This window comes from Tauraco erythrolophus, chromosome 11 (genome assembly GCF_009769465.1).
Source record: "Tauraco erythrolophus isolate bTauEry1 chromosome 11, bTauEry1.pri, whole genome shotgun sequence".
In the NCBI taxonomy this organism is placed as follows: Eukaryota; Metazoa; Chordata; class Aves; order Musophagiformes; family Musophagidae; genus Tauraco; species Tauraco erythrolophus.
Genome location: NC_141475.1, coordinates 14,463,503 through 14,487,009, shown reverse-complemented (window position 1 = coordinate 14,487,009; position 23,507 = coordinate 14,463,503).

The following is a 23,507-nucleotide window of genomic DNA, read 5'->3' as shown; positions in this document are numbered from 1 at the left end:
CCCTGTGGATTATTCACAGACAAAAAATCAATTCCTGGCTGTTTATAGTGCTGTATCTCCTGCATATTTTACTCTGAGTGATGTTGGTCACTCATCTGTGGCTCTATCTGGCTATTACTAGCCTGAGTTTCCTCTCGTTGGTGACTCACTCTGGCTGCCTCGTTTACAGAAGGGTCGCTCGATTAACAGGATCCAAAGTGATTTCTTCTCCCTTAACCCACTTGTTTGGGGACGTCTGCTGCCTGGATAATCAGGGGACAAGCTCAGACAGAGTGAAGGCACAAAAAAAGGTTTATGAACAAGGAGACTGCTTCACTTATGCTGTGCTTATGTGGTATGAGCTGTTGCATTGGTTAGACAGAGGTGATAATGTCCCCATGATCCAGGACAGTTGTTCGTGGTCCATTCAAGCGGGCTGCTGTCAGCAGTGCCTGCCTGAGACAGTGAGTGCGTGCCCAGAAACCCCTGGGCATCTCACTCTGGGAGCATTTCTCTGTCCTTACTGTGGCACATTAGTGCACATTTAGCTTGCGTTCTTCCTCAGTTGTTGCCTCTCACTTTTATTTGGAATTAATCATTTAATTAAAACTATTTTTGAGTCTCCTGCTGTCAGTGGCCAGGCTCATGATGACATCTCCTGTGACATGAAACTATGTTAAGGCGTATACACATCAAAGACGTGTTTCAATGCTGCTCCAATGCCATTTTAACAATCCAAATAACATTATTATTAAACAGAAAATGTTTGCTGTAATCCGTTTCTAAAAAATATCTAATGATGTTCCTAACTCACTTTGCACTGTTTTCGTTAAACACTAGAAATTAAGCCAGGTTTCATTTTCCATTGTAAAGGGAGATTAGAACTTTTCCTAATTTTGAGAAAAGTAATGCAGTGCATATGTGAAAATGATTAAAGAAGCAGTGATGTATTTCAAATGTTTTAAAAATCACTGTTGAGGAGATGTCGTGGTTTTAGGCTGATCCAGCAACTAAAACTCACACAGTCTCTCCTTCTCCAGTAAAGTAGAGAGGAGAGAAAAAAAAAACCAAAGGGACTGAGGGTTGAGACAAGAACAGAGGGAGCACCCACCAACCATGGTCCTGGGCAAAACAGGCAGAGCTTTTCTCAAAGCAAAACAGTTTATTAATGATTACTTAGAAGGACAAAGGGAAACAAAAACTGATTACTTGAGAGGACAGAGAGAAACAAAACCAGATCTTAAAACCGACACCTTCCCCCCCCCCTTCCTTTTCCTCCCGGCTCTACCTCCTACCCTCAGCAGCACAGGGGGCAGGGACTGGGGGAGTGCAGGTCAGTTCATTCTGTGCTGTTACTGCTGCTTCTTTCTTAAAGGAGAAGGAGTCCTTACACCCTTTTCCCCTGCTCCAATGGATCCCCTACCCACGAGGAAAAATCCACAAACTTCTCCAGCGTGAGTCCAGCCCACTGGAAACAATCCTTCCCCACAGATTGCTCCGGTGTGGGCTTTACCACAGTCTCGGGTACTTAGGGAGCTGTAGCCACTCGCTCCGGCGTGGGTCGTCACGCAGACTCCAGATGCCTCTCTGCCTTGTCGTGCACCCCAACACGACCATCCTCAGGCTCAGGCATCTTCTCCCCACGGGCTGCGAGTGGGTCTCTGCTCCACCGAGGCCGTCCTGGTTGCAGGGGGGCCGCCTGCTATCTCACCATCAGCCGCAGGGGAAACTCAGCTCCGGCACACCTCCTCCCGCTCCATCCTCACTGACCTGCTGTCGATGCGGCTGTTTCTCTCAGATCTCAGTCCTCTCCAGGTGAACTCAGCCCAGTGGGCACCCCGGCAGCGGGGTGCCCCCGAGTTCCCCAGCTGGCTCCGCCGCCGCCATCCTCTGTGGGCGGCGCCGGCCCGACGCAGGCAGCTGCCCGGCCAGGAGCCAGGGAGCGGGGGCAGTGCCCTCCTCCCTTCTCTGCTCGATCCTGGGCGAAGCACCTTTTCCGGTCCCTTTGTACTGACTTAAATAGGGCAATTCGCAGAGGCGCCCTATTGGCTCAATCCCGAGGGGGATGGCAGTCTGACCTGGTGGCCAGAACTAAGGCTAACCCGGTTCCAAAACCAGGGAGGTCACAGGGACCAGAACCCCTCTCCTGCCACCAGAACCACCCCCCCCTCCACATCAAACCATGACAGGAGAGAAAAAGGTAATCTTGTGGTCACTTTGAGGTATTGATTTTCTATTCACTGGAGTTAACAAGAAAGTTTCCACTGATTATAGTAGTGCTACAGTGGGCAAATATATAGCTGGTTATGGAAGAAGACGTGAATTTCTGACAATGTTTCAGAAATGTCCCTTCTAATCAACACTCTTTTTTTTTCCTGCTGTCTTTTCATAGCTCATGTATGATGAGAAACATTTTTCTCTCAATGAGATTAGGAAACGGAGCAGCTTTGAATGGGTTCGAGTCTTACATATGAAAAACAACACCCCTTTTCAACATGGACTATTTTAGACTTGAAACACTGGTGTGTTGTTTCTACATTTAAGTCTAGATTATGATGCCAAATTTATCTCCGCACTCATCTTCAGTTTGTGACACATACAGTGATCCTGAGAGATGCAAAAATCTTTTTATATAAAAAGTTCGCTGCATGATTGGTGTCTACAGATATGCTTTTCGTCATCCTTACTGCTATATGCTTCAGAGCAATAAATAGTTCCCTATTCCGTAAAGGACCCAAACACATACTTATGTACATAATTGAATCAAGTCCACTCAAAAGACCCTTGCCTTTTGAAGTAGTGCCAGCGTTTTCCGTGGGACTGTGTGGAAGGCCAGGCGTTACGCGATGCGAGCTACACCCTGGGAAATTATTATTGTACTTAAATGGCTCAAATGAGTAAATTCACATTTTCAAATAATCCTGAGCCTACTTTCTCATTTAATCTAGAAGGTTATCAAAATAATATTTAGCATTTTTGTGTTTAACTTTTCAAAAATCAAAAATAACTGCAGGTCAGTGTTTGTTAATACATGAACACCATGTAGCTCTTGCAATCCCATGCAGTAGATGGGCAGATTTTCTGTGTTCTACAGAGTTGCCTGTACTGAACCTGCAAGCATTTAGACACTTGCTTTTAATGTAGATCTTTACTGAAACTGCTTATTCCCGTAAAGCATGTAAATAATGTCAGGGTCTTATCTACAAGCTCTGGGTCTTAGTTGTTAGAATGGCTCTATTTAGCAGAGTAACATTATCTTTAAGTATACTTGAGATATAATTTTACCGGAATTCATTACATTGTTATATTAACTCCTAGACGAGATTTAGGTTGTGACCTCCCAGCAGGCTTAGGCATGTTACCTGTAATCTTTCACATGCATACAGTTTATCATAGACAGAACTCCCGCTTTCAGATCAGTCATATTTTAGGACTCACAATTGATATATCAGTCACAGCATAAAATGCTATCATTCCTGTAGACCAACTGTTTACCAGAGTATAACACAAACTCTCCTCCTGTGTCTCATTTCATCACACTGTTCCACATGGTGATGTTTCAATGTGAAATGAAGTTTTTTCATGCTGTGCTTCTGAGTAGAAAAGAGACCGAAGTACACGTATGATAAATGGCAAAGGTTCCAAGAGAAACCTTGCAAAACAATAAAATTTGGAAGCATTACATTTGCTTAAATAATTTAGTACATAAATGGATCTGTTAAAGTTTTATAACCAAATACTGTTTATGTGGCTTTGGGTAGAAAATCAGTTATATTTCCACTGAATCACTTAATCTTATATCTTGTTTAGAAACTAGGAAATATAACTAACTTGAGAGTTGTCATTGTAAAGTACTTTTGGAATCAGTAGCATTAGAAAAGTATATTGTTCTTTTAAATAGCTTCATACACTTAAGTTTCCCATTAAAAAATAAGTATTTTAAATTTCTCTGAGATTGAGTTCATTTTCTGCTGGTTTTATGGCAGATGAAACTGCACAGTTTGATCTCATACAGTAATAGTGATATTTAGATCTGTTGTTCTCTCAGATGCTAAAATATGTACTGAGTTTGTTGGGATATTCTTGTTGGACCTTTATTCGTAATGTAGTTTTTAAAGCTATCAACAATGTAATTGTTGTTGTCATTAGGACAGATGCATTCTGAAAATCAGGACTGATACTACTTGATACTGGGTGCTCAAAATTAGGCACCATTTGAAAATACAGGTATGTCTGTCGTTATTTCCACATGGAATACTAAAATAATGGAGAGTTCAGTGTTTGCTGAGAAACCAAACAAAGCCAAACCTCTGTTTAGACTCTTTAATGAAAAATTATGTCCAAGGATCAAATGTGAGCTGGGAAGTTAACTCTGCTTTCAAAGAATGTGTAAGTGCATTTTGTGTCTTCAGAAATGTCCCCATGTCTATAGTTTATAAGCATTAAATGCAGGTGTATAAATCCTTAAAAACAAGCACATGTCTAAGCATTTTCAAGGTGTAGAACAGATTGACAGGAAAAAACAGTTGATAGTAAGTCTGTGCAGGGTTTTTTTTTATTATTTTTTTAATCGGGCTTGCTTGTTCGCTGAGACATTTTTTAGCCTGTTGAAACATTCATGGTAAGAAATGCTGATTCCACTGCTGCCATTCGAATGTGAGAAGTTGTGCTGCCCTACCACCTCTAAGAGAATCCTCTTCCTAGAAATAGGTCCTGACCCCTTCCCGTTCATTCAGAATTTAGGATTTGTGAGACTCCATACCTTGCAGATATCATCAACATCTCACCAACAGGCAAAACAATTTTCTTCAGCCATGCAAGCTTTTTGTCTCTGAGCTTGCTATTTTATGATGGGAAATCTTCTGCTAGGAATGTATTTTAATGTTCTCATGTAATAACTAAGGAGTTCTAAATTCTTAACTGGGAATTTTTTATAGCTCTCAGTTAAGCTTTTAAAAGTAAAGGATGTTGCACTAAATACTGGAGGAACTCAATGCTGTCATGAATTTTCTTAATTAAAAATCTTTTAATGTTTTCCTTGCTTTTTTTTGAGCAGTAATTCATGGTAACTAAGTAACAACTGTGAGATACAGTCTTTTGGTGACATGAAAGCTGTGAAATAGTGTAAAATACAAAAAATCCTTGGTAAAAAATACCTACTTTTATTGGAGATGGTGTATAGCTTTTCCATGCAAATAGTCAGTTCAGGTTAGTCTTATGGAAAGATCCAACAAGTGCATAACTATTTTCAAAAAGTATTTAACAATACGTACTTAGAAAAAAAAAGTGCTGAAATTTCAGTAAGGAAGAGAAAGGTTTTTTTCACACTGAGGATCTTAATTCTTGGATAATTTTGGTTTAACTACATGGAAAGAAAACCAGTAGAAAATATTTTAATGTCTGAAAAAGCTGTATGTAAACCCCCCCATTTTGATGATGTAAAGTCATAGGAAATTGTCTAATGTCTAATTTCTTGTTATGAGGCATTTATGCAGAACTGTGAGTACAGACCTGAAAATCACACTGGTTTGGAATGACATTTACCTTTAAATGTTTCTAGTGCCAAGACTAATTTATTAGATGACCACTTTCTCTGACACCAGGTAGTAAACATGGATGTATTATTAGTGTAATTTAATATTTATGGTATTTGTTAAAGATAACTATGATTAGAATTGTCAAAATTTTATTAACCATGTCTTAACAGTAAGTAAATGACTTGTGGACCCCATGTGAGAGCATTTAGTATAGTGCACGATCTGCCACATATAGAAGATAAAATGAAATCACTAAGCATGTCTATTTTGCTCACTAGAAATCCTGGGAAGCATGAATAGCCACTTGTACTCAGAATTCAATAATTCAAAAATTCTTCCTGTGTAGGAACAAGACAACCATACCAAAACAGGAGTGGAACCTAAATGGAATTAAAATATTACATTAATAAACATGCTGTTCAGAGTCTAGGCAGGTAATATTAGCATCTTTAAACCTGAAGCTGATTTTTAAAAACTATGCATACAACCTGATATAACACATACACAATCCAATAGGTATACATTGATTTGCATGCCTGTCTTTTTCCTTATAGTTTTTACAGAACTATCAGACTCAGGAAAAAAAACACAAACCATAATTAGACTTTCAGATATTACACTGTTTGCCTGATATTTTTTTAATTCCAGATGTTTTTCCATCTGGATGAGGTTTGAAACCCAAAGATGCACCCACTAGTACATATGTGACTACAAATGAATAATATTTACTTGGCATGCTACTTTTATTTATTCATCATCAGCAACTTCCTACATGCCCTTCATAAAATAAAAATAAGACTAGATTAGCACACAAATCTGTTTTCATTTCTTTCATTCTGTCAAAGAATATCCAGATCTAGGCAGGAAACATACTGTGACAACATCAACTAAAGCTCAAAGATTTTTGTTATTTGAATTAGCTATATGCTTTGAGCCATCAGAAGTTTGTGCACGAAAGGTATCCAAAAATTGTCAAAGTACATTGAATGATGCAGAATCTTGTAGTTGAAATACCGGATCACTAATGTTGGTCGGCTGAGATTAGAGCCAGAGATGAAGTGACTGAGGAGCAGAGGGAGTGCTGAGTTGAAAGAGCAGAAATTGTATCATTCTCCTCAATTTACTGGAGTGTGCCTTCTGATTGTTAGTTAGATTTACAGTCTGGTCTTCTTGGATCCTCATCTGTTTCTATTTACTCTGATAACAGCAAACCCCAAGAATGCTATATTCATCTGCTCCTGGAAAAAAGTTTCTCTCAACTGCCACTCTTGCCATGTGTATTTGTGATTTTTGTCACCGAGAGTGAAGGTTATTGCGGGCTGTGTGTTTGAAGCTTATATTTTAAAGGCTTCATAGGGAAGCGCAGAATGCACCCATCTGCTGAGGTCGGTCTGTCCTGCAGAGCACAAATTTCACTTACACTTTCTGTCCCCCTTCATTCAACTCAGCTTGAATGAAGCTTTCCCTCCTGTCTCCCTCCCTAGCTCTCCCTAGATTAAACTGATTTGGAATTAGACACTCGCAGAGATCAGGTCTTACCTCTTCACATATTAATCAATTACAATTAGCCATCATGTATAAACAGGTCTCTTGAGTTTTGACAGAGTGGGACTAGACTAGCTGTTTTCAGTGGAGTCTCTTTTCAAGAAACAGCATTTTCTAAGGAAGTGTAAATCAGTGAGATAATCCCACTGTAAATTGTGGCTAGGATCCGTTGAAAACCACTATTGGCACAAAATACCCATTGGAATCTTTAGCACTCAGTTGAGCTGGCCTGAATTTCCTGTATACTGGTAAGGAGATAAAGTGGTTCAGTCATGACCAGCAGTGAGGGGAATTTTTTGCATGGACAACAAAAGTGATGCATCTAAATATCCTACACCAAAGGTTGCTGTGGACAAGTCCTTCCGGTACTTGAGTACTTCAGAGAAACTTTGATTCTGTTAAGGCTGATGGGAGCTTGCTATTGCCTTCAGCAGAATCCAGATTTATCCCTGGGGATTAATCACTTTACAGTATTCTAGGCAGTTTAAAAGCAATAGATACATTCTTCTGGTTTAGATATGAAGTAATTTACACTGAATTAAACCACAGATTCAAAATATCCACTGAATATAAATAGTCAAGAAAAGGCTATGTATTTCATTGCAAGATTATATGTGTGCAGAAGAAAAATTATAGCCCAGACAGAGTAACAGAGGATCACCAGAAAGAAGTTCTTATCAACAAAATAAGGAACATTATAAATTATTCCCTTTAGCTTGAGATTTCCCTAGAAATATGTCACCAGTAACACCAAAAATTTAATATAGAGATTGCAGTCTCTAACAGCTTCATAAAACATCATATTAAATTAGAGAAGAAGACACAATAAAAACATTAAGCAATTAGTTTTAAAGTTCTTTAAAGAGTCAACACCAGGCTTAAAATCCCCAGGTCTGTAGAAGATCAAAGGAAAATGGCAAGGGTCTTACTGAGAGTTGATCTCTTTCTGAGATGGTAGTGGTAGAATGAAACTTTGATGTTTTATATACTTAAAGACATAGATTAAAATATTTTAATGAAGGTAAAAATGAACTCTGAAGTGGCCAGTCTTAATAAAAATGATACTGTGTACAGTCTGTGCTTGACTTGCTTACTAACGTGTGTTTATTTTAAATTGGATCTGCAATATTCAAAGATCTGAAGTGAATGAACACACAATTATGTTCTCTTCTTTTAATTTGGCCTTGTTGATCCTTTAGGCTCTTTTAAAATCACAATGGCATAGATTAAAAAAAAATCTAAGGTCTTGACCTTTTATGTGTCTATGAAATAAATGTAGAGTTCATAGCTGGGAACATGATCATTTTGGTTGAGATAAATTGAAGCTGACAAGGGGACAGGCTCTGAGGGAGTAAAACCCACTCTTCTGTGAAAACCAAGACCAATAAAAATATTTCTGTATTAAAAATTACATATTTTTATAAATATCAGTCTTCATTGACTGTGGCCCTCAAGCAATACACGATTCAGCAAACCTGAGTAAATGGTCTAAAACCGGTAACACTAACTAGTTCATTATCTTTGTGAATTAGTGAAAATGTAAGAATTTCTTATGTATAAAGTTAGGCGCCTCATTTTAGACCCCTAGAATGGATGTATTGACACATTGACCAGTAACACTTGTTCACCTTGAGTAGCACATGGTCATTAAAAACCACAACTTGACTTTTCAAAAAAGAAAAACTTTAAAAATGACTAAAAGGCAACTGGAACCACTAAAGCAACACATAGTGTGAGTAAAAAGGGCCACTTTTGTTTTTCAGTGAAGCAAAAGTTTTTCCTCCAACAAATTGAACAGAGCTGCTAATCGCTAGTCAGGAGAGGTGATCTGGTGCAGGATTACCAGTGTAGCATGTGAGAGCTCTGCTTGCAACTCATTCACAGGGTTACTTTTCCCTCAGAGGCTGAGGTCAAGTTCATTGAATATGGGGCTCACCTTGCTCCAGGCCTGCAAGTTGCTCCTTTCTGGGCCCTTTTGGCCAGCCCCTATGTGGAGCCAGGCATGCTCCCCAAGGGTGCCCTCTCTGAGGAACGAATGTCTGAATCTGTAAACTCTTTGGGGCAGGAACTCAAGGAGGTTTTACTTGTATAGTGGTTTCCATACCCAGCAGTAACAGCTACATCCTCATAAAATGCAGCACTTAAGATGGTCAAGGAAATAGTCGCAGCACGACAGAGAGAGATTACAACTTCATTTTCAGTCCCATCCAAAATTAACATGAAATGATATTGCCAAGCAAAACAGCCTCAGCACTTAATTTGGGGCATTAGTGATGCCATTATGAAATATGAGCTGCTGATTCTCATCCTGCCTCAGAAGCTTTTTATGCTTCCCAGATCAGCTTGCTTGGTGAATTAATCAGATGAAAAAGGCTCAGTTCGCCTGCACGAGAAACTGAAAGGATTGTCTGATGGCTTATGAAGCTATGTGATTTGTTTCATGGTGTGGAGACACTGAAAGAGAATTTTTATTAAAAAAAAGAGGTCTTGGAACACAGTCCTGCATGTGGTCAGCTCAGTGGGGTATCATTTGAAGCAGAATGTGAACAAGTAGAATTGAAATGGAGGGATCTTTGAAGAGTAATGAAAAAAGGGCTTTGGTTGCCAATAAAACAACTGTTTGGGATAGTGAAGGGAGATTCCTCAATCATTTAAAATCATTTCGCTCGATAAATTTATTGTATTTTATTTTCTTAGGGAACAGGGGGAATAAAAGGTAGATGAAATCTTCAACAACCTGAAGCACATTTCAGGACTTCCTGGAGTATTTGCATGTGGTCATAATTTTGTCGTAGCAACTGCTCTTCAGGAGCAATTTTTTCCTTTTTTGCCTGTTTGTGTTTTAGCAGCCCTGGTTTCAACTCTGCTGCAGGCATTTACTGTCTTCTCTGATTTCCAGAGAAGGGACAGGGATGTCATGGCACAATGCCTGAAGTACTGAATGCTTCTCAAAGAATATACCTTAAAACACGCAAACTACAAAAGATAAACCTTCCTCCCCTGTGACTGATCAGGACTTGGAATTCCGCTTTTAGTTTAACGTGCCCTCTTTAGCATAAGCCCAACCTTGGAGCTCTAGAGTAGGAGAGAAGACCCTGTAAAGTATTAAAACTACAGGGTATACAACTTTTTCACTCAAAATCTATGTAGTTTTAAGATTAAGGATCTCAGCATCTTGAGGGACCTCCTGTTCCCTCACACGGGGACTGCCTGCTTCTTATTATTCCTTCTTCATATGTATTTTGGAAGGGGGAGCTGAACTCTCTCACATCATAAGTTGTCTGGGCTAGATACTCAAACTAAGCTGGCACACCAGTTAACAGCAATATTTACTGCATAGAAAAATTGTCTTGTTACTTGTACAAATATACATATAAAATATTTAAATTTCTACACCAGTGTTTTCTACATACACGTTAATGTATGTATGTATAGATTTTCAATAAGTGATGTGACTTAGCTTAAACTCTGGGCATTAACTTGAAATAAATACGGTCATATAAAAATAAAATGATGTTATTTTTGTATGTAGGAAAGATACAGCTTTCCTGATTTTTCAGAATTTTTCATATATGTGATCATTTTCCTATATACTGGGTTGATAAAAAAGCTGAAATTAGAATCTTCTGTGTTGAGTAATCAAGCCAAAAAGATTTGCTTAGATTACACAAGTTTCTGTAGCTGTTTTGGAAATGCTTTATTTTGATTTCTGCTTTCTTCAGTCTATTTCTTTTCTAAAATTTTAAAACACAAAATTGCTTGGACTTTGTTTCTTTTCTCTTCCTCTATTCCTGATTTCCTAATTTGAAATAAGAACATTTTTGGTGTCTATCCTAAAATGGGTTGGGACAAAAGATTTATGTTGCTGTTTCACAAACAGTTTTGGTTAGAAAAAACTAATGTTTCTCTGGAAAACAAAACCAAACAGATCCCCTTCCAACTCCAGCAAGAGCATTCTGAGATGTCTCCAATTAGCCCATCGGAGATCATCACAGAAATGTCTCCAAATCACCACAACATAAACAGACCACCAAGAAGCTGGGGAATTGTATCCCAGTCTGTTCTTTCTTCACTTAGAACATACACAAAAAAATCGAAAGGCTCTGTAGTCAGTCTACATTATTTTAAATGCATGAAGAAGGGGGAGAAGTGAATTTTGGATGACAGGGCACTACATCAGTCCTGTCCTGCCAACATCTTTTTTTTAGACATATTTGACAGTTTTAACTTTAGCTCTTTTCTGGATTACACTGTGGCAATATGGTGCCTCTGCAAGTTAGCCTTCTCTGGAGATGTGCGGTCAGTAATTAACAATGCACAACAATGAACAGTAATTTAAGAGACAAAGTTAAGAAGAACACCTCATTCAATTAAAACTTGGCAAGGCAATGCAATTATCTGTCCTGGAGTTTTGCCAGGATGCAAGAGCCTGTACCTTATCACCTGAAAAAAAGCAACGTGGGATGTATAATCACTACAAACCTTTATAAACTGTTGGGTTTTAATTAATTTTTTTTTTTAAAGCAGTATTTGGAAAGTAGAGAAACGACACAGCTCACAGGACTCTAATGAAAACTAATCCATTTCTTTTTCCTAACCTCACCAATAACTTCAGAGAATGTTGTCCTCGGATAAAATTAATTCAAGTCCACTGTCCAAAAGTTAATCAAAATCTGCTTGTCTAATTGTGCACTTATTGATTCAGGTGTAACACCTAAATATGCCTTGACATGAGGCTATTTCCATAGAGAGTACAGTATAGGGTTTGCCAGGACCTCATAAAGCTCACCTTAGCTCAGACCAGCTGTAACAACTGGGACTAACATGTCCCCTTTACTCTGCCCCCTCAAGTCTTTACTGTAGCCCAGAACATGGTAGAAGTCAAATAGCAAAGAGTGATATTTCTAGCTCATTGCCATGACAGATACTTTTCCACTGGGAAGGAAAAGTGGGAGTTCTGGTGCAAGACCAAAAGTGGTGTGCTTAGGTTGGCCTGCCTGATATCTCACAAGAGTAGATGATTGAAGAATAGGGTTAGAGGGTGAAGGAAGCAATGATGGGAGCAGGGGCAAAAGAGGGGGCTGAAACATCTTCAAGAGAGATGTTAGTGTGAGTGCACCCATGAGAAAGCTAAACTTGTTAGGACAATCAGAGAACTGCTGAGTTTACATAAGTCTAATAAAATTTACTTTCTTCCATCTGAATGACAGGCTTTAATCCTTTCCTCTGTAGGATCCAAACTGGGTATTGAGCAGATTTTTGAGGCCAGGCTGTGATCTCTGATATTTCTTACTGACAGTAGTGAGGGCCAGAGCCTGTCTAGAGCATCCTGAAAAAAAGTGTTATTTCAAGGGAGACAATGCTGCTACAGCCTTTTGCTAGTAGCCAAAAGAAAAGTGAGTGTCACTTCCATAAGTGAACTTCCTTTCAATGGTCAGTGGATACTCTCAGGATCTAGAAGGACCAACAATAAGTTGCTCACTTCTCATCTGTAAAGGATAAGACCTAAAACCACAGCAGTTCTGCACAGAAGACCTTTATAGCCTTCTCTGCTTCAGCACAGATGAAAAAGGAGTATCTAGGTTGTAGATGGCAGAATTATGTGGACATCAGTGTAATTGCATTAGCTCTGGCAAATTGTATACTACAATCTTACACTTCTTACACAACATATATTGTCATAAGAGTGGAAATGCCAGGTAGCAAGAATGTTGTTAGCATTGTGCAAGGTAATTACAGGCCCAAATTCTCAGAAAGCATAAGTGTATATAGCTATTGGAAGGTAGATTTGTATTGCTTTATACCAGCTAAGTATGTAGCCCTTTGTATAACAAGTATGGGTGAGGGATCTGCATTTTTTTAATTGACTCAAAAAAAAAAAACAGATCAGAAGTGTTCAAGGCCAGGTTGGATGAGGCTTTGGGCAACCTGGTGTAGTGGAGGATTTCTCTGCCCATGGCAGGGGAGTTGGAACTAGATGATCTTTGAGGTCCCTTCCAACCTAACCATTCTATGATTCTATGAATTTCCCTCCGAGAAACTACAAAGAAAAAATTATTTATGACCTTCCAGAGGACGTTGGGTGGCTCAATCAATGAGAGAATAAGAAGAAATAGATTATCACCTTGACAAAGGAAATGAGCCCTGGTGAACGCTTTCACTAATGCTCACTAATACTCAGGGAATACAAGAAACCTGGTGTCAAAACTAATGAAAGTTTTGATGCTACAGAAAGATACAGTGAACATTTTATGCTGTGGAAGAATCTGAGAACTGATTTCAGCAGGCAGAGTTGATGATTTCATGCAGTTCTACTTTGCATTTATGTTCAGATCTGTCGTTGAGGCAGATCTCAGCTTATCATATCACCTAAATCCCTAGGGAAAATGCATCTTTTTTATCTCAATATTTCTTGTATCAAATAAGTGTATTACACACATGGTTTCTACCAAAATTTTCTGAAATCTTGAAAAAATCCTGCACATAATTCATAACAGCTTTAGCCTGTAAGCCAGCACTTCCTCTGCAGATGACAGTTGATTTCATTAATCTTGGCAGTATTAAAGGGCAATATTTTAAAATAAATTAATGTTCTGGAACACTTTCTTCCATGAGCTCTGCATAAACAGACTTTTTTCAGTAGGATTCCTCTTTCCACTCTTTAGTTTCAATAAACTATTTTAGAGAAGGGAGAGGGGGAGTAGCCCAACCTTACTTGTGCCATCGCTTCTCAAAGTTAAGAAATACCCCTTCTTTACTGCCTTTCTTTCAAATGATGAGATATGAAAGGCAAGTCATTAAAAGCTTTTCCCTTGTTTTACTCTGAACTAAGTAAACTGGGAGCGGAACAGTGAGAAGTTGGAACAATTGCCTTAAAGATTTGAAATTTCATTTGTTTCCTTTCCCAAGAACTCACACAGTTACATTCAAACACAGTGCCCAGGCTGTGCCTTGCTTTATAGTTTATAATGATGTATAAAAGTCTTTGTTTGACATCTTTGTCACAAACACCGGCTACCTATGCAGAAGGAAGCAATCAGTTAGCAAACCAGTGACAAAGCAGTACCATCGCATTTTGTGGTGAGTGGCGTTAACAAGTCAGCGTTTCATTTGTTTTCTTCCTGCGTAGCTTTTGTTAGATAAAATTACTGATTCAACTAGAGCCCGTATAGCTAAGAGCCGAATAGTGGAGCTAACTCACAGGTGGTGCAGATGATGCTGAGGGTGAATGGACAAATAAAAGATCTATAATCTGAGTTTTAGGAATAGTAAATTATTCACTTTTCACACTACCTATGGAGATCCCGGACAGGTCTAGCAGTAGATGATGTAGGTTTCTTCCAAAAGGATGTTTTCCCATGTGGCTGGTGAAGTTGAGAGCCCCTGCCTACACGTTAGGCCTGTGAAATGAAATGGAGGAGCTCTTCCATAAAGTGAAGGTGACGGCACAGATTTGTTTCTCTCCCCCTTCACCCAGCTGCAAAGTGGAACCACATTAACTGTGCTGTCTGGGCCTTCGACTCCTACAAAGGCTTATGTGTCAGGATTTGTTGCACAGTGTGAAAATCAACCATTAAACCAGCATACTTGTTTGTCAGTGAGCTGATATTAATTAAACTTGCTCAATTTACAGTAATAAAATAAAATAAATTTTTCCAAGTGTAAGAGTTTTAAACACAGTCTAGCATCTGAAAAACATCTCGTTTGTTTTGGACTGGCACATCCCCACCATGGAGCTGGAATTCTGCTAACAGCTCCTGATACGTGAGCCAGAAGGGAGTGAAACTCTGCGCTCACTGCGGTGCCTTTTTCTGGTGTTAACAGATGATTAAGGACGTAAAGGTATGTGTGCCAGTAAGTCAAGGAGACTTTAAACTCTCACCTGGGGCTGGTGTATTGAACATGAAGATGCCGTATTTGATAGTCTTCTTCCTGATCGGAACCATGGTTTCAGGCGAAGTTTGCATTTTATGTAACATTTAATATCTTGGTAGTTGCCAGCTGCAACGGGGTGAAACGTTGTGTACCAACTGTCAGCCTCATGCAAACATTTAAAAAACAGATGCTAAATCTTTGAAGTCATTGTTAAGTTTAATAGCTTTAGAAAATCATTACTCAAATCCATTCCCTAAGGTCTTTTTGTCAAGTTCCAGAGGACCTAAACTTAAACCAAAACAAAACAACCCTCCAAGAATTTATCTGGCAATTAAGAGGATTTTTGCTAAAGTTTTTCTGTGGAATTAGAATCTGATGATTCCTAGAAGCTGTATAGCTAAACACTATCAGGGTATTCCGAAGGCTCATTGAATAGTCTCTAAACTCCTGCCAGTCTACAAATACTGCATAAAAATGCCAACTGCCATATTTTGCATTTTGTGCACATTCCCTCTAGACTATAGCAAAAGCACAATGTGGTAACGTGTGTAGCTAAAAACTAAGTGGTGGCCTCATTCTGCTAATACCAGTGCCAATTGCTGACCTTGCTGAAGCTGCAAACCCAGCAGAAAAAAAAAAAAAGCCTGAAATGATTGATCAGTGGCTCCTAATGGCATTTTTGTCAATATCCAGCTGATTTTCCTGTTGCTCTTTCTTACATATTTATACTATTCACAGTCTGGCAAAAATTTACAAAAAAGTATCCAAGTGATGGTTTCACAGCAGGTGCTGGATCAAACAGGTCTTGTTCTTTGCCCCCTTGGGAGGCCTACATGGATCACAGGAATCCTGATACTGCCCTTCAGATGACCTGTGGTAAAACTGCGGAAGATATGCTCAGTTTCTTCCAATGAATAAACAAAGTGTACATGAAATATTTGTATAAGTATGAATAGGGGATTTATTTTTCTATATATACTTCTTGCCTATGTAGTTGATTGAAAATGGCATGAAGTAAATCTTGCCTAATAGATACTTATATAAGAATTTTATTTTAATGTCCAGCCGTGCAAATGTCAACATTTGCACTTTGATCGTACTATGAATATACTGGTTTCAACTGGATAGGGAGAGAAAAAAAATTACAAGAAAATACGTGAGCTTTACAAGGAAAAATATATAGTGGGCTTATAAAATGCAGTTTGAGAAAGTCTTAGTAAGCTTCAAAGACCAAGACCAAAAAGTAGTCTGTAGACTTTGGATCTCATCCACTGCTCGTAGCTTCAATCTGCAAGTTAGAAACTAAGACAGACTTTTCCTAACATATTCATGTCATGTTCAGGCGATGCCAAATTATTTCCCATCAGAGCTGAGATTTATTGCAACTGGATTATGATCTTTTGATTGTGCAAACAATGAGATCGAGGTGGCTGTCGTTTTCAGTGTCGTTAAAGTCTTTGTCATGAATTACAAGAATCAGAAAACTGGAGGTGGACTGAAGGAAAACACAGATAAATATTCAACATGCAGCGGACTGAAAAGAGCAAGCTGGAGCACACTCGTAAAGCTCACAAAAGAGAAGTTAACCATCTGAGCAGAATGCCTGAGACTTGCAACAGATAGTGTTGGAAAATCATAAAATAGACCATTAATCCCTTTTCATGACAAAAAAAAAAAAACGTAAAAAAGAATTAGAAATAGTACTGCAGTGAGCCATTATTATTAAAATGCTAAGTATGCTGCCATGCACGCACTTTTGCGATAAGTATTTCTTGTGTTTGCTCCGAGTCAAAGTGTAGCCATCCCAGTTTCGGGTAAAAGTGTTGCAAAATATCATGCAAGACCCGGATTTTCCTCCCTAAAAGATGGCTCAGTTTGAGGGACTCAAAGGCACTATAAAACAATTTCACCCTGTTGGAAACAGGACCGAACTCTTCTTCCCCCAGAAACGCAACAAAATTAATCAGACCCCCTTAATTTCTCCTGCTTAAGCTCAGACACCCCAGCTAGGTGATTAAATCAGGCTCCTTTCCTCTGCAGTTAGACCTGCCCTTTGGAGCTGCTTATCTCCTTACAGTGGTTAAAAAGTGAGTAACCGCAGGTGTGCTCTTAATTGAGGCAGGATGTGCCTGAGCCAAGACTGGTGAAATGCACGGACTGGACTGATTTACATCTAATAACAACCAAAGCGTTGCAATCAAACACAAAAATCCCAGTGCTGTTTCTCCTACCCCGAATCATGTTTGTTGTGCGGTGTCCCTAGAAAAGGGCAGGTAGATGCCTGTTAGGCCCAAATTAGCTTTATCTGATACGAAGGCGCGTTTCTATTTGTTCGTATTTTTCAAACGACGATTTAACAAATCTTTGCAAAACCCCTCCAAACCCTTTAGCTTTACTTTTGCCAAAGGCAGGCACGGTCAAGCCAAGCCTTCAGGCTGATGCCGAAGTTACCCTCGCAATCCCTTGTGTTACATGAGTAGTTCATACACAACAGATGATGCTGATCTGAAATCAGCCTTGGCATGCTGGCTGGAGCTGTATTATTTCCACATGGAAAACTATAATAATTTTTTTCTGTTGTATCCAACAAATTTCTCTTTCCTTTGAGGCATAATATATTTTCTTCTCCCCTTCTCTCTCTCCTCAGATTTTATTTCTCCAGCATACTTTTAATAAACAGGAGAAATAAGTAGGGAAAAGCCAGTCTTTCTCATGTCCAGTTTTCCATGCATCTAAACCAGATACATACAGGTAAAATAATCAGAAATAAATAGCTGATTTTTATTTAATGAATTATCTTTTTTTTTTTGCCGGACAGCTGATTGTGATTAGTACATTAATTATTCAGATTTATTTTACTGAGATTCGGCACTGGATTTTCTTGGCTGTTCACCATAGAACACATCTGACTTAACGTCTACATTTGCACTTTTCAGAGCCCAGTGTTGTTATTACAAGGTAAATTGAGACCTCTTAAGGATGCTCAAACTTAAAACAACTCTTAGTATTAAGCAGAGATTAGAAATGTAGCCCAGTTGGACTTGATTTTTTATTTTTTTAATGAAATAAGGCAGTTCCCAAGATGGACACCTTCACTCTTTCAAAGTTTTCTTGACAATAAACAACAACAACTTAAGTAACTATTCCCCTTCTCATCATGGAGAAAAAAAATATTTCTTTCAAACCTACCATTTTCTGATCATCTTGTCTGTAGAAAATGTCCATATCCATATCCATAGTACTTGTTTTCTAGTATAAGCGCTCTTAAATTAGCTGTTCTTCCCCTGGCGATCACTATTTAAGTGGCGCTGCTCTCCCTGGGCTTGCTGTATTGATGAAGAGCCAGAATTTGATGGTGATACACACCAGGACAAAGCATTGTTCTGCAGAATCTGGCTAATAAATCTGGCTGATGCCAAGCTTGAAAGTAAAAGTAGCAGGATTGGGCTTCGTAAAGAGTAATTCTTCTGAAACTGCCCTCTCAATTCTCTGACACTTTACATATGGAGAAAAGTTAATAAACGGTAATAAAAGAAATGAAATGACTCGCTTTAATTTCCTCATGTAACTGAATAATGTTTCCTTTAGGCAGTAATTATTGTACTGAATTCACAAAGTTATTTTCAGAGCACTGGACGCAAATGTCAACAAAGAAATAATAAAACTGAACACTGTGAACACCTTGCTAACCATCTGTAAAGCAATTTTCAAAGAGAAAATCACATCAGTAGTATATTTGACCCATACAGGATCTTGCAGATGTTTTGCTGTAGCCTTTGGGATCTACCTCATTTCAAGGTCTATATAGTAGAAACAAATTGTGCATTTACACAGTGAAAGTCTAACTGAATTCCCATAAGAATCTTCAAAGGCTTTTATGTTTGACTAGGTTCTGTGTTCTGCTACTTTGGCAAAGAGGTATTAACAACGACTTGTTAATAGTAACGGAGCCATACCTTCTCCATATGGGTTCCAACACTTAGAGCTGTATCATCTGTCCATATTTAAAAGCTCCACCTTAAAAAGATGATAAATGAGACCAGCTTGACCTGGCCTTAGACCAAGTCATGGATTAAACAATTTCTTTCAGCTTGATTGGTGCTTTATTGAGGAAACCTGCTAAGTAAAAGCTATTCAGTCCCAGTGCTTAAGTATCAAAAGAGTGCATGGAATTTGAAAAACACTGCCAATGTGCCAGCCAGACCCTGAGTTACCAAGAGGACAGAGACCAGCTGCACAGGACTCAAACAACAGACAACCTTTTCCGTATTCCCTGACCCCTGCAGTATATGTGCCTGTGGTACATACAACCAAGTCAGAGTGTGTGTGTGTGTGTGTGTGTTTATGTATACACATGCAGACAGTGGATTTTATCATTAATTTGTGTCCCTACCATACATTAATGCTAAACATAAGTAGCCTTAAAGGAAGAGGAGTAAATGAGTGAAAGACACCAAATGTAGTTTTTAAGGCGAAAAATCCAACACGCAATGGAAATGAAGTTTCTATGTTTATTTTATTAATTACTGTTCTGTGATTCTCTCCTTTAGGATGCTCTAAGTTAGTTGAGAGGTTTCTGTTGTACGTTTATGTTAACCTTCTTTTAGAAGGTTATACACCACTTGTGGTCAGTGCTGTGAAGAGTACGTGTCTGCTTCTGACAATGGGTTCAAAGGAAGGTTTAAAAATCCTAAACACCAGTGATGAATATTAATGTGCTAATGTAACCACAGAGAGGTTTCATTCAATTTTTGGCTCTGTCTTGACACACATGAGGGTTTATCACACATACAAAATGCCTTTTTCTTTTTAACTGCCACTAGGTTTTTGCCTTGACAGTAGCTTCTGCTGTCTAATGAGTTTATTCTTTCACACATTATTATTATACATGTTCAGTGCAAACAATCTGTATTGCTATTCTAATAAAAAAAACAACAAAAGAAAGAGTAAAGTAGGGATTCGGGGAGCACACAGCATGTCTCTCTTTACAGCTGGTCTAATCTGATGCTCAGTATTGCCATAGCAACAACACCGGAGGAGAGTGAAGGTCGTCTGGAGCCTCCTCCTCCTCCTGTTGATCATGACCAATGGGTTCCTAATGCAGAACCAGTACTTCCAGGATGTCATTTCTGTTGCTTTTTTAGAAAAAATAAAACCCCGGGCCTTAGTGCTGTGTAAATGGAGTCAGCAGAAAATCGTTCATCAGAATAGAACATTTTTTTTGTTTAAAAAGTTTGTTCATTGTTCAGATTTGTACCTTTTAAAGATTTATTAGAGAAGCTGTGATTTTACTGATTTTTTTTAGTGAATTCAGTAGCAAAAAATTTACTCTGTTAAACATAAAAACAAACCAAGGCAAAAAAAACTTTGGAAGATTATGGGAAAGGTTTTGCTGGGAAGAGACCATGATCATTCTCAATCTTGCAAAATGGAAACTACTTCAACGTTTAAAAAATATTTTTCTGATAAGCTGTAATTAGGATCTACACTTCCTTTTACCATTTCTCTCAGAATTTGCATTTCCATTATAAGTTTGTTAATTAAGAGAATTATAATTTATCTTAGCCTAGATTTCTGCCCTACCTTTGAAGTTCTGAACCAGGAATATTTCACAACTTGTCCTTACTATTCTTAGTGATATACCAGTATTAATATCAGATTTTTTTTAATCCATAAAAAATATTGAGGTGAATGTGAGATGCCTCATCAATATTATATATAAAAAAAAAATTTGCTGCTGCTGGTGATTTAGAGTAATTTGCACTGAGATGACTGGTTTGGTGGATGAGGTGTGCAGTCAATGCTGTTCATCTTGAATTTAGCAAGGCTTTTGCCTTGATGATGGTCTTCCGCATCATTCACATAGACAAACTGGGAAAGTATGGGTTAGGTAAGTGAACAGTGAAATGGACTGAAATCTAGCTCAGCTGCAGCATGATGCACAGCTGGAGGCCATTGGTGTACCTCACTGGTCAATACTGAGGCTCCTAGTCATTTACAATCTGGATGATGGGACAGACTGCACCTTCAGCAAGTTTGCATATGATACAAAACTTGTTGGAGTGGTTGATACTTCAGATGACTGCGTCGCTATTCACAAGGGCATTGGTAGACTGGAGAAATGGACTACCAGGAATCTCAAGATGTTCAACAAAGGGAAATGCAAAGTCCTACTCCTGGGCAGGAAAAATTCCAGGCACTTGCACAGCCTGAGGTCCAACCAGCTGGAAAGATGTTTTGCAGAGAAGGCCCTGGGGTTACTGGTGGACATCAAACTGAAAGTCAGTCAGCAATGCATTAGGAAGGGTGTTGCCAGGGGATGGAGGGAGATGATTCTTCCTCCCTACTCAGTACTGGTGAGGCCACGTCTGGGATGCTGTCTCCAGTTGTGGGCTCCCCTATTCATAGTATCATAGGGTAGTATCATAAAGTGAAAAGCTACCCAATCTTTAAAAAGATGTTATGGGTATCAAGACAACTTGAATTGTTAAATTTTGGCTAATGCAAATAAGGTTAGTCAAAAAATAAGGTGGCTAACTGATTCTCATTTGTGCCATTGCAAATATCTTCCCACAGCAGTTTCCATTCCAAAACCTGAAGATTTAGATGTCCACTTCATACCACTTAAATGTCATCACTTAAAGTAATCACTGAAAAGATTCCATCAAATGCCCTCAAACTGTGGAGCATCATTTAGCCCTGCTGTGCTAGGAATATTACCTGGCAATGAAAAGATACAACTTGCGACCTAAAGATTGACCCATTTGCTATTTATTTAGCCATGGATAAAGTCATTCTATATCAGACAAACAAAACAAAAAAAGAAAAGAAAATCAGAATTCAAACCCAAAGCACTGATAGAGTGATTTCAAGTTGTAAGCATACCTAGTTTACTTAATGATCAGAGACTTAACTTCATGTTTGTAAACTAATATTGTGAAATAATGGAGGACATAAGTATATTTAGCTTCTGTGCTACGTGAATCCTATCTGTACCCTTGTAAGCTGAAAAGGTAAAAGACTGACCAAAAACTGTTCTGTTTTTCTGAACAACAGAAAAAATATCTGTACCATATTAAATTTATGGTGATCACCTTCTGTCTGCAGAATGGAAACTCTATGAAGGTGCTTGGCAAGTGAAGGAATTCATAGCTGTTAAATTACATATGTATCAACTGCAGTCTTTGGTTGACAAGCCGTGTTCCGGGGCATAAGTAATGGTGTCCAGAAATATCTCATGCTGATCTGTATTCTGTTAGGGAAGGTCAATCAAGGCAAAGCCAGATTCCAGATTCCTGGACAGGCAAAACTGAAAGGTCTCTTTGCTTCTCTGTAACTAAGCCTCCAGAATTTCTTTTGTGTTTGGTGTCCCTGTCCAAATCATTTTTGGGTTAACAAAGTTGATCTGCTGCTTCTTTCTATTTTGGAAAACACCTTAGAATCTCTGAAAAAGTGAAGCATTATTTGTAAAGTTGTCAGAATATGTGTGTGTGTACAAGTAAGGATTTTCAAGGCTTTTTAATATCTTTTTTCCCTCTCTTGTTAATGGGACTCATACTCCTTGATATGAAGAAATCCCTAGGAAACCTAGCATTTCATGATGTCTGGCAAACCTCCAAAATATTTCAGCTTCTTTACAACAAGAAATAAGCTTTCTGATGAAACCCATCTTTTTGGATGTAGAAAGGAGTTTCTGTGGCAAAAATCTGCTCTTCCCTCCAAGACAGGAAATACAGGAATATACTGTTCCCTCCAAGATAGATTAGTTCCATAGTTATTACTTCCAGTTTTATTATTAATAAGGCATGATGTTGATCATCTTCTTGTCTCTTATTTAAACAAGATGGTCATACAGAGCACGGGGTTGTTCTCTTTTTAGTATGTAGAATCTGTTTCCTGAATTTGTGTTTATTTAAATACCCAAGCACTGCATTTGATTTTAATCTGTCATCTAATACCATTCCTTGGGAGAATTCTTGCAAGGGTTCTATCCCATTCTGTCACCTGAAAGATGTAACAGAAAGAGTGAGGACTGGAAAAACATCCCTCCAAATGACCATATATGTGGGAACACAAACATCTTTGAATGGAAATTGAATTAGTTCAATTCTTCTCTAGAATTCTAAGGGAACCATTTTTCCTGTAAGGCACAACCCAATGAAACATGAAGTTCAGAATGCAATGCCACAGCAGGAGCAAACGCCAGTGCATCTGGATTTGGAGAAGTACAGATGAAATCTATCGTTTCTACCATTTCAGCAGTCATGCGGGGCCTGTAGAATTTTGGACTCTAATGATCCAGATGATAGGATGGATTCTGTTTCAACACGGTCTGGAGATGCAGAGAAGAAGGTCTCAAACTGCAAATTCCTCGTGTTGGATGTTACTGCAGAACTGTTACTTGGATTTGTGAAGCGTGTGAGATGCCAGTGAAGAATACAGCCGTATCTTTTTCCTTGTCATCTATACTGATCTATATTAAATCAATCTCCTTGTGTTTCCATTCTACCTTAGTGGTTATAATGTCGTAAGTAGTTATACATTTTATTAAGCAACTTCAAATAGTGTAAG